This window comes from Pristiophorus japonicus, chromosome 5 (genome assembly GCF_044704955.1).
Source record: "Pristiophorus japonicus isolate sPriJap1 chromosome 5, sPriJap1.hap1, whole genome shotgun sequence".
Taxonomy (NCBI): Eukaryota; Metazoa; Chordata; class Chondrichthyes; family Pristiophoridae; genus Pristiophorus; species Pristiophorus japonicus.
The window spans coordinates 183,732,272-183,748,034 of NC_091981.1; positions in this window are offsets into that span (position 1 = coordinate 183,732,272).

Genomic DNA, 15,763 nt, shown 5'->3' on the forward strand with positions numbered 1-15,763 from the left:
CGAGAGCCGGTCGAGGGCACCGGTCAGCTCCGCCAGGCTTAGCGGAGCTTCCAGATTTTCGGCGCCCTCCGGGCTGACCTTCAGCAGGTCCTCCCACAAAACTCTACGCGCTTCCTCGCTGGACGGATCCGGAGAGAACAGAGCCCCGTAATATTCATGGGCCCTGTTGTTGACGCCCTCCGGATCCGAGACGAGAGAGCCGTCGTCGGCCAGCAGCGTCAAGAGCTGCTTACGGACACTCTGCCTTTTTTCCAGCGTGTAGAAGAAGGGGGAGCCGCGGTCCAGATCCTGCAGGAACCGGATCCGCGAACTCACGAACGCGCCTCGGGACCCGACGAGCTGCAGGTCCTTCAGCGCGGCCTTCTTCGCTTCGTGCACCGTCCGCAGGGCCGGGTCCTGGACGACTTGACCGAGACGGGATTCCAGGCCTCTTTTTCTAGGCGCCCGACTCTGGCCGCCCGCCTCTTGGTCGACCCCCTCGCGTACTCTTGACAGAAGACGCGGACGTGAGCCTTGCCCACGTCCCACCATAGCCTCAAGGAGGGGAAGCCCCCCTGCTTCCTTCTCCAGTCGGACCAGAATCGACGGAACGAGTCCTGGAACCGCACGTCCTCCAGCAGCCGGTTGTTAAAGTGCCAATACGCGGACCCCGTCCTCGCGCGGAGCGAAGCGAGCTCCGCCCACACCAGGTGGTGGTCCGAACACAGCACCGGCCGCATGGAGGCCGCCGGGACGCAGGAAACGTACGCCCGAGACACGTAAAGGCGGTCGACTCTGGACCATCCTACTCCAGGCCTCACCCAAGTAAAGGCGCTGGAGTCGGGGTGGAGATTTCGCCAGACGTTCACCAAGTCGAAGGACCGACCAGGTCCCTCAACTTCTCCATCGCCGTCATGCACTGCGGGGCACCGGAGCGGTCCCTCGCCTCGAGGGTGCAGTTAAAATCCCCCCCGAGGACAATGCAGTCGCCGACGTCGACGGAGCCAAGAAGAGCGGACACCTCTTCAAAGAAGCGCGTTTGCTGCGGGCCGGGCTGAGGGGCGTACACGTTCACGAGATGGAGCGGCACGTCCCCCAGGCGAACCGTTACGTGCAGCAAGCGGCCTGGCACGGGCTCCTTGACCCCCAAGAACTCCGGCTGAAAATGCGGGCCCAGCAAGATGGCCACCCCACTAGAAATGGCGGTGAGGTGGCTCATGCGGACCTCTCCTTGCCATTCCAGGAGCCACGTGGCTTCGTCTCCCGGAACGGTGTGGGTTTCTTGCAGGAAGCACACCGCATATTTCCCCTCCCGCAGGAGCGAAAAATTGTCAAATCTACGGCGTGCCCCTCTGCCGCCGTTGATGTTGAGGCTGGCTATGGTTATCTTCATGGCAAAAGCATAGTGCAACCTCTACCTTAACCTATTGTGGGGGAGGGAGCGGAGTCTTTTGTTGAACTCCACTCCCTCCGCAGCCCAGCGAGGAGTCCCTCGAGCTCGCGCAGCTCAAGTTGTTGCGCCTTTGTCAAGGGCCCGCCCGCGGCCAAGGTTTTAACGGCGGCGCGGACGGACCCCTTGATCAGCTCTGGCTCGGACCATTTTTCCAGGGCCAGTCGGGCTTGGTTGCAGCAACCCCGGCTCTGGGCCAAAAAGTCCCGGAGTTCCTTTGCAGGAATGAGGATGGTCTCGGCGGCGGCCGCGAGCAGATCCACCGCCTCGCTGGCGGTGGTCTCTAGGTTTTCACCCGCGTCCCCCACCGAGTCCCCGTCCTCCTCCGGGAGGTGGCCGCCAGCAGCCGGCCCATCGACCGCACAAGGTACAGCAAATGACCCGGCCGCTCCAACCGGCCCTGGCTCTGCCCCGATCCCACCCCCAGGATCGTCGGCAGAGGAGTCCCCACTGGGCTCTTTTAAAACTGGTGCTGGGTCGGGAAATGACAGCGGAAGGGGTTCCCCCTCCGCCCCAGGAACCGGGGAACAAGGAGAGACCCGGCCATAGGAAATCCCCAGGCTCCACAAGTGCTCCAGCTCCAAAGCAAGGGGCGAGGGTGGGTGTTCCTCCCCCTCCCCGCTGCCACCCCCCGGCCCAGCATCTACAGTGTCATAAAAAACATTTGTTTCGGTTTCTGCCGGGTCGAGCAACTCCCGGGGGAAGTTGGGTATTGGCTGGGCGGGCTCAGGTTCGGCCTTTTCGGCCCCGCCCGCCTCAGTCCCCGGGACGCCCGGCCCAGCGGCAATGCATTCCTCCGCGGTCCCCACGCCCCCCACGACAGGCAGATCTTCCACGCCATCCCCGGGAGGCAGAGGCTGGGCAGCCTCGACTGTCTCACCCTCCCCGGGGACAGACTCCTCCCGCCTACGGCGCTGCTTGGGGGCGCTGGTGGGGGACGCGGGACACACGGCGGGCACCGACTCCTCCGCGGAGGGATGTTGTTCCCCCTCCGCCTCAACGGAGCGGCGCCTCCTTTTGTTGCTGGAGGTGCGCTGAGGCAGGGAGACCTCCATGTCTGCCGAGGCCTCCCGCTCCGCCCCCCCCTTTTCCTTTTCTTGCCCGCGCCCGGGCCCCTCTGCGGTGTTGTTCAAGGGCTCGGGCACGGGCTCAGGGCACCCCGCGCTCGCCGGTGGCTGGGTTGGGCCGAGCGCGGTGGTCAATCTTTCTGGCGCACTGAGGGGACCCGCCTCTAGATGTTTCTCCTTGTTCCGCGCCTTCTTTCCGGTCGGACGCTCTCCCTCCCCCCCGCCGGAGGCCCTGAAAACAAAGGCCTCCGACGATGCCCGCGCACCTACGGCTCCCGGCACGCGGACGCAACTAGGGGGAGGGGTGGCGGCGGCGCCAGCCTTGGCCGCCTTCGGTGGTTTGGCGGCCTTGGAGGCGGGGCAATTCTTGCGAACGTGCCCCACCTCCCTGCAGGCATGGCACCGCACGCCGTCCAACGTCCAAAAGACGCGGTAAGCAGTCCCCTCGTGCACCACATTAAAGTTCCCCTCCGTCGTCTCCTCCCGCGCCAGCCGGACAAAGAGCTGGCGGCGGAAGGAGAACACGTGGCGCAGGCTGTTCTCCCTGAGGCCGAGCGGTATGGGGTTGATCCCAGACCTTACCTCCCCCAGTTGGTGTAGGTGAGGGAGGAGGAGCTCAGCGGGAACAAAGGGCGGGACGTTTGAAATGATGACCCTCTGCGCGGTGGCCTCGAGAGGGTCCACCGGCAGGAACGTCCCGCCCACCGTGAGCCCCTTTTCGAGGGCCAGGGACACCGCCCGCTCCGACCCCAGGAAGTAAACAGCCTTCCCAGACATCTTGGAGGCCGCGACAATGGCCGATGGGGCGACTACCCCAGCCATCGCCTGCACGCACTCCTCAATGCTCATTGTAGGGTGAGTGTAGCTCTTGACCCCGTGTTTTCTGGTAATTAATCTGAATGGAGGCAGGGCAGCGGGTGGCACAGGAGGTGCCGTGGAAGCGGTTGCCACCTGCGCATACGTCTTCGCTGGCCCTGCCACCAGCGTGGATGGGGTCGCCATCACGGGGTCCCTTTAAGGGCTACACCCACCCCAAAGTCACAGGCCTTAATGGTCTTAATTGGCCTCTTATCTAAAAGACTGAGCAGAGGAGCTCTTAACGAGGCACCTCTCCCCTAGTTGGCAATTGGGGAGGGGCCTTGCTCCCTCTGCTCAGTTGTCTCAATTGTTTTGTTGGTTTTTTTTAAATTTAGGAGGAAGGGGTCTCAGAGAGAGTGGGGAGAAACAGAGTAACAGAGAAAGAGAGAGGGGGGTGGGAAGGGGGGGGGAACTGCGAGGGCAGGTCTCCCCTCGCAGCTGTGGGTGGGTGCAATCCCCAGATGGCAAAACAAAAACACAGTCTTTGGGTTGGTCTTCAGGTGAGGGGAGAAGATGTCTTCACCTGGGGCAGCTCGAGCCACCAGGCACACACTCCTAATGATGTTTAATAGGGTGATTAAGAAAAATCTTCAGCCTGGTAGCTCCAGCTATCCCAGGCTAGGCAATTGGGGAGGGGGGGGTTCAGTTGTGTGTGTGGGGCCTAGTTGTAGCAAGGCCCCCACACACACTTCCATACACACACACCCCCCGCGATGTTCCGGCCCTCAGTGGTCTTCTTTCCTCCCCCCACCGATTCAACAAAGTCTATTTGGGGACTGCACCAATACACCCACCTGTCGAAATGGTAGAGTCTCCATCCTTCCACACTGGATGTTGTTTTGGTCTTTCCCCCTCTCTCCAACTCTTTGTAGAAATGGTAAAAAGTTGTAAGTTTTCTGCTTTTTCCTCCTCTCCCTCTGGGTGAAAGTTGGTGGTGAAGCCCCTTCCTTCCTTCTCTTCCTGGGCTGTTCTCAGGGCTCTCCAGGAAGGAGCAAAAGTTGGTAGCTCCTCTCCTCACTGCAGCTTCGCTCCAACTGTGCAGGACACGCCTCCACTGCTCCACAATTGGTCCTTGTGCATGAAACTCTTTGGAGTTTACCTGAAAATAAACATAAACATTAAACCGTGCCACCCGCCTGGGTGACACAGCAGACATTTTCAAGGCCCCTTTTTTTTTTTCCTTTTTTTTTTTGGTTTTTTTTTGGGGCGCTAAAATCAAATTTTTTCCAGTGCCCCCTATAAAAGGGGAGGGGGACACTAAAAGCACCGGCAATTAAAACAAATTAAACTTTAAAACGTAAAATCAAATTAAAATTTGGTTGCCGGGCGTGATGATGCACTCCAGTCCCTCCGGTGCCCACCTCTCGCGGAAGGCCGCGAGCGTACTGGTGGACACCGCGTGCTCCATCTCCAAGGACACCCTGGACCGGATGTAAGAGCGGAAGAGAGGCAGGCAGTCAGGTTGAACGACCCCCTCGACCGCCCGCTGCCTGGACCGGCTGATGGCACCCTTGGCCATGCCCAGGAGCAGTCCTACGAGGAGGCCTTCGGACCTACCCGCTCCCCTCCGCACAGGGTGCCCAAAGATCAGGAGAGTGGGACTGAAGTGCAGCCAGAATTTCAGGAGCAGCCCCTTCAAATAATGGAACAGGGGCTGCAACCTCGTGCACTCAATAAAAACATGGAACACGGACTCTTCCAGACCGCAGAAATTGCAGGCGGCCTGGGAGTCCATGAACCGGCTTAAAAATTTATTGCACGGCACTGCTCCGTGCAGCACTCTCCAGGCCAAGTCCCCGGTGAATAGTGGGAGGACCCCTGCGTAGAGTGCCCTCCATCGGGGACCCCCGCCTCCTCCGGATGGCAAGATGGTACGCCATGGCGTGTCCGGACGGCCGGCGAGGATGGCAAAGTTGAGAGTGTGCAGGAGCAGCCCGTACAGGAAACCCCTCCGCGCGGAACTGAAAGGCACGGAGGGGATTTCCCCGAGGCGGCTCAAGTTGTGAGGCGCCGGCCCCCGAGGGAGGTTCCGGGGTTTGGCGCCGATGAGGAATTCCGTCCGGACGGGGGTCAGTTCGGACGGGATCTCCCCACGTGCTTGAGCCTCCTCGATGCACCTAACGGAGTCAGGGCCCAGAGCTGTTTTCAGCAACTCGATGGCATCGGCCGCGTGGCGGACGTTGGCAGAGTTTAGGCGCCGCGCCAGCGTGTCTGGCGCCATCCAGCCCGCTCCTCCGCCATCGAGCAGGTCCCTGATCCTGGTCACCTCACCAGCCACAGCCCTCTCTTCCGACCGCCACATAAAACCTCGGTCGTGGAGGTACGGATTCCCGAGCAGCGGCTCCTGCAGGACATCCGCCACTCCAGCCGGCGGAGAGCTGCGCTTGGTGGAGACTTTGTTCCAGACCCTGATGAGTTCCCTGTAAAAGACAGGCAGCTCCCGGAGGGCGGTCCTGGCACCCCCCAAGTTCACAAACAGGAGCTGCGTGTCATAATTGAGGTCGCGCTGCTGGCGGAAGAAATACCTCGCCAGAGCACACCACCTAGGAGGGGGCTCGACGTAAAGGTATCTCTGCAGGGTCTGAAGACGGAAAGTCGCGAGCTGGGCGCTGACGCACACCAACGACTGACCGCCCTCCTCAAGCGGGAGACTCAAGACCGCAGCAGAGACCCAGTGCTTCCTGTTGTTCCAGAAGAAGTCCACCAGCTTCTTCTGTATCTTGGCGACAAACGCAGGGGGAGGGGTCAAAGTGACCAGCCGGTACCACAACATTGCGGCCACCAGCTGGTTTATGACTAGCGCTCGACCCCTGTAGGACAGCACTCGGAGCAGTCCTGTCCAGCGCCCTAGGCGAGCGGCGACCTTGGCCTCCAGCTCCTGCCAGTTCGCCGGCCAGGCTCCCTCGTCGGGGCTAAGGTAGACTCCCAGATAGAGGAGATGGGTCGTGCTCCAGGCAAAAGGCCTGAGCTCCTCCGGCAGGGAGTCCACCCGCCACTGACCCACCAGGAGTCCGGAACATTTCTCCCAGTTGATCCTGGCGGAGGACGCGGCCGAGTAAATCTCCTGGCACTTACGCATCCTCCGCAGGTCAGCGGGATCCTCTACCGCGAGGAGCACGTCATCGGCGTAAGCCGAGAGGACGACCTCCACGCCCGGCCCTTGCAGAGCCAGTCCCATCAACCTCGTCCGCAAGAGGCGCAGGAAAGGCTCCACGCAAACGGCGTATAACTGGCCGGACATGGGGCATCCCTGGCGCACCCCTCTCCTAAAGCGAAGGGGCGCCGTCAAGGACCCGTTAACCTTAATCAGACACTCCGCGGCGGCGTACAGAAGTCGGATCCGGGCGACGAAATGCGTCCCGAACCCGAAAGCGCGCAGAGTTCCGAGCAGATAGTCGTGATCCACCCTGTCGAACGCCTTCTCTTGGTCGAGGGATAGGAAGGCGACCGACAGACCAGCCTCCTGGGAACAATGGATGAGGTCCCGGACCAGATGGATGTTATCGTGGATTGTCCGGCCCGGGACCGTGTAGGACTGGTCGGGGTGGATCATGTGGTCCAGCACGGCACCAAGGCGAGCAGACATCGCCCTGGCGAAGATTTTGTAGTCCGTGCTGAGGAGGGAGACCGGGCGCCAGTTCTTAAGGAGGCGGAGATCGCCCTTCTTAGGCAGCAGGACGATGACTGCCCTGCGCCAAGAGAGGGGCATCTCCCCGGTCGCCAGACTTTCCCCCAGGACCCGCGCGTAGTCGCCCCCCAGGACGTCCCAGAACGCCCTGTGGAACTCCACGGTCAGCCCGTCCAGCCCTGGGGATTTTCCCCTCGAGAGCCGGTCGAGGGCACCGGTCAGCTCCGCCAGGCTTAGCGAAGCTTCCAGATTTTCGGCGCCCTCCGGGCTGACCTTCGGCAGGTCCTCCCACAAAACTCTATGCGCTTCCTCGTTGGACGGATCCGGAGAGAACAGGGCCCCGTAATATTCACGGGCCCTGTTGTTGACGCCCTCCGGATCCGAGACGAGAGAGCCGTCGTCGGCCAGCAGCATCAAGAGCTGCTTACGGACACTCTGCCTTTTTTCCAGCGAGTAGAAGAAGGGGGAGCCGCGGTCCAGATCCCGCAGGAACCGGATCCGCGACCTCACGAACGCGCCTCGGGACCCGACGAGCTGCAGGTCCTTCAGCGCGGCCTTCTTCGCTTCGTACACCGTCCGCAGGGCCGGGTCCTGGACGACTTGACCGAGACGGGATTCCAGGTCGAGCACCTCTTTTTCTCGGCGCCCGACCCTGGCCGCCCGCCTCTTGGTCGACCCCCTCGCGTACTCTTGACAGAAGACGCGGACGTGAGCCTTGCCCACGTCCCACCATAGCCTCAAGGAGGGGAAGCCCCCCTGCTTCCTTCTCCAGTCGGCCCAGAATCGACGGAACGAGTCCTGGAACCGCACGTCCTCCAGCAGCTGGTTGTTAAAGTGCCAGTATGCGGACCCCGTCCTCGCGCGGAGCGAAGCGAGCTCCGCCCACACCAGGTGGTGGTCCGAACACGGCACCGGCCGCATGGAGGCCGCCGGGACGCAGGAAACGTACGCCCGAGACACGTAAAGGCGGTCGACTCTGGACCATCCTACTCCAGGCCTCACCCAAGTAAAGGCGCTGGAGTCGGGGTGGAGATTTCGCCAGACGTCCACCAAGTCGAAGGACCCGACCAGGTCCCTCAACTTCTCCATCGCCGTCATGCACTGCAGGGCACCGGAGCGGTCCCTCGCCTCGAGGGTGCAGTTAAAATCCCCCCCGAGGACAATGCAGTCGCCGACGTCGACGGAGCCAAGAAGAGCGGACACCTCTTCAAAGAAGCGCGTTTGCTGCGGGCCGGGCTGAGGGGCGTACACGTTCACGAGATGGAGCGGCACGTCCCCCAGGCGAACCGTTACGTGCAGCAAGCGGCCTGGCACGGGCTCCTCGACCCCCAAGATCTCCGGCTGAAAATGCGGGCCCAGCAAGATGGCCACCCCACTAGAAATGGCGGTGAGGTGGCTCATGCGGACCTCTCCTTGCTATTCCAGGAGCCACATGGCTTCGTCTCCCGGAACGGTGTGGGTTTCTTGCAGGAAGCACACCGCATATTTCCCCTCCCGCAGGAGCGAAAAATTGTCAAATCTACGGCGTGCCCCTCTGCCGCCGTTGATGTTGAGGCTGGCTATGGTTATCTTCATGACTAGAGCAGAGTGCAACCTCTACCTAACCTATTGTGGGGGGCGAGTGGAGTCGTTTGTTGACCTCCACTCCTTCAGCCGCCCAGCGAGGAACTTTTTGAGCCGGCGCAGCTCAAGGCCTTGAGCCTTTGATAAGGGCCCGCCCGAGGCCATGGTTTTAGCGGCGGCGCGGACGGACGCGACGAGCAGCCCCGGCTCGGACCATCTTTCCAGGGCCAGACGGGCTTGGTCGCGGCGACCCCGGCACTGGACCAAAAAGTCCCGGAGTTCCTCTGCGGGAATGAGGATGGTCTCAGTGGCGGCCGCGAGCAGATCCACCGCCTCACTGGCGATGGACTCGAGATCTTCACCCGCGTCCTCCACCGAGTCCCCGTCCCCGTCCGGGAGGTCGCCGCTAGCAGCCGGCCCGTCGACCGCACGAGGTACGGCAAACGGCCCGGCCGCTCCATCTGGTCCTGGCTCTGCCCCGATCCCACCCCCAGGATCGTCGGCAGAGGAGTCCCCACTGGGCTCTTTTAATATTGGTGCTGGGTCGGGAAGCGACAGCGGAAGGGGTTCCTCCTCCGCCCCAGGAGCCGGGGAACACGGAGAGACCTGGTTTAGAAAATTCTCCAGGTCCACCAAGTCCCTCAGCTCCAAAGTAGGGGGCGAGAGTTGTTGTTCTTCCCCCTCCCCGCCGCCACCCCCCGGCCCAGCGTGTGGATGTATGTTAAAATTTTCAGTTTCTGCCGAGTCGAGCAAATCCCGGGGGAAGCCGGGTATTGGCTGGGCGGGCTCAGGTTCAGCCTTTTCGGCCCCGCCCGCCTCAGTCCCTGGGATGCTCGACCCGGCGGCTACGCATTCTTCCGCCGGCCCCACGCCCCCCACGACAGGCAGATCTTCCACGCCCTCCCCAGGAGGCAGCGGCTGGGCAGCCTCGACTGTCTCACCCTCCCCGGGGACAGACTCCTCGCGCCTGCAGCGCAATTTGGGGGCGCTGGTGGGGGACGCGGGACACGCGGCGGGCACCGCCTCCTCCGCGGAGGGATGTTGTTCCCCCTCCGCCTCATTGGGGCGGTGCCTCTTTTTGTTCCTGGGGGTGCGTGAAGGCAGGGAGACCTCCATGTCTGCCGAGGCCTCCCGCTCCGCCCCCCCCTTTTCCTTTTCTTGCCCGAGCCCGGGCCCCTCTGCGGTATTGGTCAAGGGCTCAGGCACGGGCTCAGGGCACCCCGCGCTCGCCGGTGACGGGGTTGGGCTGAGCGCGGTGGTCATATTTTCTGGCGCACTGAGGGGATCCGCCTCTGGATGTTTTGCCTTCTTCCGCGCCTTCTTTCCGGTCGGACGCTCTCCCTCCCCCCCGCCGGAGGCCGTGAAAACAAAGGCCCCCGACGATGCCCGCGCACCCATGGCTCCCGGCACGCGGACGCAACTAGGGGGAGGGGTGGCGGCGGCGCCAGCCTTGGCCGCCTTCGGTGGTTTGGCGGCCTTGGAGGCGGGGCAGTTCTTACGAACGTGCCCCACCTCCCTACAGCCATGGCACCGCACGCCGTCCGACGTCCAGAAGACACGGTAGGCAGTCCCCTCGTGCACCACATTAAAGTGCCCTTCCGTCATGTCCTCCCGCGCCAGCCGGACAAAGAGCTGGCGGCGGAAGGAGAACACGTGACGCAGGCTGTTCTCCCTGAGGCCGAGCGGTATGGGGTTGATCCCCGACCTTACCTCCCCCAGTTGGTGTAGGTGAGGGAGGAGGAGCTCAGCGGAAACAAAGGGCGGGACGTTTGACACGATGACCCTCTGCGCGGTGGCCTCGAGAGGGTCCACCGGCAGGAACGTCCCGCCCACCGTGAGCCCCTTTTCAAGGGCCAGGGACACCGCCCGCTCTGACCCCAGGAAGAACACGGCCTTCCCAGACATCTTGGAGGCTGCGACAATGGCCGAGGGGCCGACTACCCCAGCCATCGCCCGCACGCACTCCTCGATGGTCATTGTGGGGTGAGTGTAGCTCTTGACCCCGTGTTTTTTTCTGATTGATCTGAATGGTGGCAGGGCAGCGGGTGGCGCAGCAGGTGCCGTGGAAGCGGTTGCCACCTGCGCATATGTCCTTGCTGGCCCTGCCACCGGCGTGGATGGGGTCGCCATCATGGGGTCCCTTTAAGGGCTACACCCACCCCAAAGTCACAGGCCTTAATGGTCTTTATTGGCCTCTTGTATATTGACTGAGCAGAGGAGCTCTTAACGAGGCACCTCTCCCCTAGTTGGCAATTGGGGAGGGGCCTTGCTCCCTCTGCTCAGTTGTCTCAATTGTTTTGTTGTTTTTTTTTAAATTTAGGAGGAAGGGGTCTCAGAGAGAGTGGGGAGAAACAGAGTAACAGAGAAAGAGAGAGGGGGGTGGGAAGGGGGGGGGAACTGCGAGGGCAGGTCTCCCCTCGCAGCTGTGGGTGGGTGCAATCCCCAGATGGCAAAACAAAAACACAGTCTTTGGGTTGGTCTTCAGGTGAGGGGAGAAGATGTCTTCACCTGGGGCAGCTCGAGCCACCAGGCACACACTCCTAATGATGTTTAATAGGGTGATTAAGAAAAATCTTCAGCCTGGTAGCTCCAGCTATCCCAGGCTAGGCAATTGGGGAGGGGGGGGTTCAGTTGTGTGTGTGGGGCCTAGTTGTAGCAAGGCCCCCACACACACTTCCATACACACACACCCCCCGCGATGTTCCGGCCCTCAGTGGTCTTCTTTCCTCCCCCCACCGATTCAACAAAGTCTATTTGGGGACTGCACCAATACACCCACCTGTCGAAATGGTAGAGTCTCCATCCTTCCACACTGGATGTTGTTTTGGTCTTTCCCCCTCTCTCCAACTCTTTGTAGAAATGGTAAAAAGTTGTAAGTTTTCTGCTTTTTCCTCCTCTCCCTCTGGGTGAAAGTTGGTGGTGAAGCCCCTTCCTTCCTTCTCTTCCTGGGCTGTTCTCAGGGCTCTCCAGGAAGGAGCAAAAGTTGGTAGCTCCTCTCCTCACTGCAGCTTCGCTCCAACTGTGCAGGACACGCCTCCACTGCTCCACAATTGGTCCTTGTGCATGAAACTCTTTGGAGTTTACCTGAAAATAAACATAAACATTAAACCGTGCCACCCGCCTGGGTGACACAGCAGACATTTTCAAGGCCCCTTTTTTTTTTTCCTTTTTTTTTTTGGTTTTTTTTTGGGGCGCTAAAATCAAATTTTTTCCAGTGCCCCCTATAAAAGGGGAGGGGGACACTAAAAGCACCGGCAATTAAAACAAATTAAACTTTAAAACGTAAAATCAAATTATAATTTGGTTGCCGGGCGTGATGATGCACTCCAGTCCCTCCGGTGCCCACCTCTCGCGGAAGGCCGCGAGCGTACTGGTGGACACCGCGTGCTCCATCTCCAAGGACACCCTGGACCGGATGTAAGAGCGGAAGAGAGGCAGGCAGTCAGGTTGAACGACCCCCTCGACCGCCCGCTGCCTGGACCGGCTGATGGCACCCTTGGCCGTGCCCAGGAGCAGTCCTACGAGGAGGCCTTCGGACCTACCCGCTCCCCTCCGCACAGGGTGCCCAAAGATCAGGAGAGTGGGACTGAAGTGCAGCCAGAATTTCAGGAGCAGCCCCTTCAAATAATGGAACAGGGGCTGCAACCTCGTGCACTCAATAAAAACATGGAACACGGACTCTTCCAGACCGCAGAAATTGCAGGCGGCCTGGGAGTCCATGAACCGGCTTAAAAATTTATTGCACGGCACTGCTCCGTGCAGCACTCTCCAGGCCAAGTCCCCGATGAATAGTGGGAGGACCCCTGCGTAGAGTGCCCTCCATCGGGGACCCCCGTCTCCTCCGGACGGCAAGATGGTACGCCATGGCGTGTCCGGACGGCCGGCGAGGATGGCAAAGTTGAGAGTGTGCAGGAGCAGCCCGTACAGGAAACCCCTCCGCGCGGAACTGAAAGGCACGGAGGGGATTTCCCCGAGGCGGCTCAAGTTGTGAGGCGCCGGCCCCCGAGGGAGGTTCCGGGGTTTGGCGCCGATGAGGAATTCCGTCCGGACGGGGGTCAGTTCGGACGGGATCTCCCCACGTGCTTGAGCCTCCTCGATGCACCTAACGGAGTCAGGGCCCAGAGCTGTTTTCAGCAACTCGATGGCATCGGCCGCGTGGCGGACGTTGGCAGAGTTTAGGCGCCGCGCCAGCGTGTCTGGCGCCATCCAGCCCGCTCCTCCGCCATCGAGCAGGTCCCTGATCCTGGTCACCTCACCAGCCACAGCCCTCTCTTCCGACCGCCACATAAAACCTCGGTCGTGGAGGTACGGATTCCCGAGCAGCGGCTCCTGCAGGACATCCGCCACTCCAGCCGGCGGAGAGCTGCGCTTGGTGGAGACTTTGTTCCAGACCCTGATGAGTTCCCTGTAAAAGACAGGCAGCTCCCGGAGGGCGGTCCTGGCACCCCCCAAGTTCACAAACAGGAGCTGCGTGTCATAATTGAGGTCGCGCTGCTGGCGGAAGAAATACCTCGCCAGAGCACACCACCTAGGAGGGGGCTCGACGTAAAGGTATCTCTGCAGGGTCTGAAGACGGAAAGTCGCGAGCTGGGCGCTGACGCACACCAACGACTGACCGCCCTCCTCAAGCGGGAGACTCAAGACCGCAGCAGAGACCCAGTGCTTCCTGTTGTTCCAGAAGAAGTCCACCAGCTTCTTCTGTATCTTGGCGACAAACGCAGGGGGAGGGGTCAAAGTGACCAGCCGGTACCACAACATTGCGGCCACCAGCTGGTTTATGACTAGCGCTTGACCCCTGTAGGACAGCACTCGGAGCAGTCCTGTCCAGCGCCCTAGGCGAGCGGCGACCTTGGCCTCCAGCTCCTGCCAGTTCGCCGGCCAGGCTCCCTCGTCGGGGCTAAGGTAGACTCCCAGATAGAGGAGATGGGTCGTGCTCCAGGCAAAAGGCCTGAGCTCCTCCGGCAGGGAGTCCACCCGCCACTGACCCACCAGGAGTCCGGAACATTTCTCCCAGTTGATCCTGGTGGAGGACGCGGCCGAGTAAATCTCCTGGCACTTACGCATCCTCCGCAGGTCAGCGGGATCCTCTACCGCGAGGAGCACGTCATCGGCGTAAGCCGAGAGGACGACCTCCACGCCCGGCCCTTGCAGAGCCAGTCCCGTCAACCTCGTCCGCAAGAGGCGCAGGAAAGGCTCCACGCAAACGGTGTATAACTGGCCGGACATGGGGCATCCCTGGCGCACCCCTCTCCTAAAGCGAAGGGGCGCCGTCAAGGACCCGTTAACCTTAATCAGACACTCCGCGGCGGCATACAAAAGTCGGATCCGGGCGACGAAATGCGTCCCGAACCCGAAAGCGCGCAGAGTTCCGAGCAGATAGTCGTGATCCACCCTGTCGAACGCCTTCTCTTGGTCGAGGGATAGGAAGGCGACCGACAGACCAGCCTCCTGGGAACAATGGATGAGGTCCCGGACCAGATGGATGTTATCGTGGATTGTCCGGCCCGGGACCGTGTAGGACTGGTCGGGGTGGATCATGTGGTCCAGCACGGCACCAAGGCGAGCAGACATCGCCCTGGCGAAGATTTTGTAGTCCGTGCTGAGGAGGGAGACCGGGCGCCAGTTCTTAAGGAGGCGGAGATCGCCCTTCTTAGGCAGCAGGACGATGACTGCCCTGCGCCAAGAGAGGGGCATCTCCCCGGTCGCCAGACTTTCCCCCAGGACCCGCGCGTAGTCGCCCCCCAGGACGTCCCAGAACGCCCTGTGGAACTCCACGGTCAGCCCGTCCAGCCCCGGGGATTTTCCCCTCGAGAGCCGGTCGAGGGCACCGGTCAGCTCCGCCAGGCTTAGCGAAGCTTCCAGATTTTCGGCGCCCTCCGGGCTGACCTTCGGCAGGTCCTCCCACAAAACTCTATGCGCTTCCTCGTTGGACGGATCCGGAGAGAACAGGGCCCCGTAATATTCACGGGCCCTGTTGTTGACGCCCTCCGGATCCGAGACGAGAGAGCCGTCGTCGGCCAGCAGCATCAAGAGCTGCTTACGGACACTCTGCCTTTTTTCCAGCGAGTAGAAGAAGGGGGAGCCGCGGTCCAGATCCCGCAGGAACCGGATCCGCGACCTCACGAACGCGCCTCGGGACCCGACGAGCTGCAGGTCCTTCAGCGCGGCCTTCTTCGCTTCGTACACCGTCCGCAGGGCCGGGTCCTGGACGACTTGACCGAGACGGGATTCCAGGTCGAGCACCTCTTTTTCTAGGCGCCCGACCCTGGCCGCCCGCCTCTTGGTCGACCCCCTCGCGTACTCTTGACAGAAGACGCGGACGTGAGCCTTGCCCACGTCCCACCATAGCCTCAAGGAGGGGAAGCCCCCCTGCTTCCTTCTCCAGTCGGCCCAGAATCGACGGAACGAGTCCTGGAACCGCACGTCCTCCAGCAGCTGGTTGTTAAAGTGCCAGTATGCGGACCCCGTCCTCGCGCGGAGTGAAGCGAGCTCCGCCCACACCAGGTGGTGGTCAGAACACGGCACCGGCCGCATGGAGGCCGCCGGGACGTAGGAAACGTACGCCCGAGACACGTAAAGGCGGTCGACTCTGGACCATCCTACTCCAGGCCTCACCCAAGTAAAGGCGCTGGAGTCGGGGTGGAGATTTCGCCAGACGTCCACCAAGTCGAAGGACCCGACCAGGTCCCTCAACTTCTCCATCGCCGTCATGCACTGCAGGGCACCGGAGCGGTCCCTCGCCTCGAGGGTGCAGTTAAAATCCCCCCCGAGGACAATGCAGTCGCCGACGTCGACGGAGCCAAGAAGAGCGGACACCTCTTCAAAGAAGCGCGTTTGCTGCGGGCCGGGCTGAGGGGCGTACACGTTCACGAGATGGAGCGGCACGTCCCCCAGGCGAACCGTTACGTGCAGCAAGCGGCCTGGCACGGGCTCCTCGACCCCCAAGATCTCCGGCTGAAAATGCGGGCCCAGCAAGATGGCCACCCCACTAGAAATGGCGGTGAGGTGGCTCATGCGGACCTCTCCTTGCTATTCCAGGAGCCACGTGGCTTCGTCTCCCGGAACGGTGTGGGTTTCTTGCAGGAAGCACACCGCATATTTCCCCTCCCGCAGGAGCGAAAAATTGTCAAATCTATGGCGTGCCCCTCTGCCGCCGTTGATGTTGAGGCTGGCTATGGTTATCTTCATGACTAGAGCAGAGTGCAACCTCTACCTTAA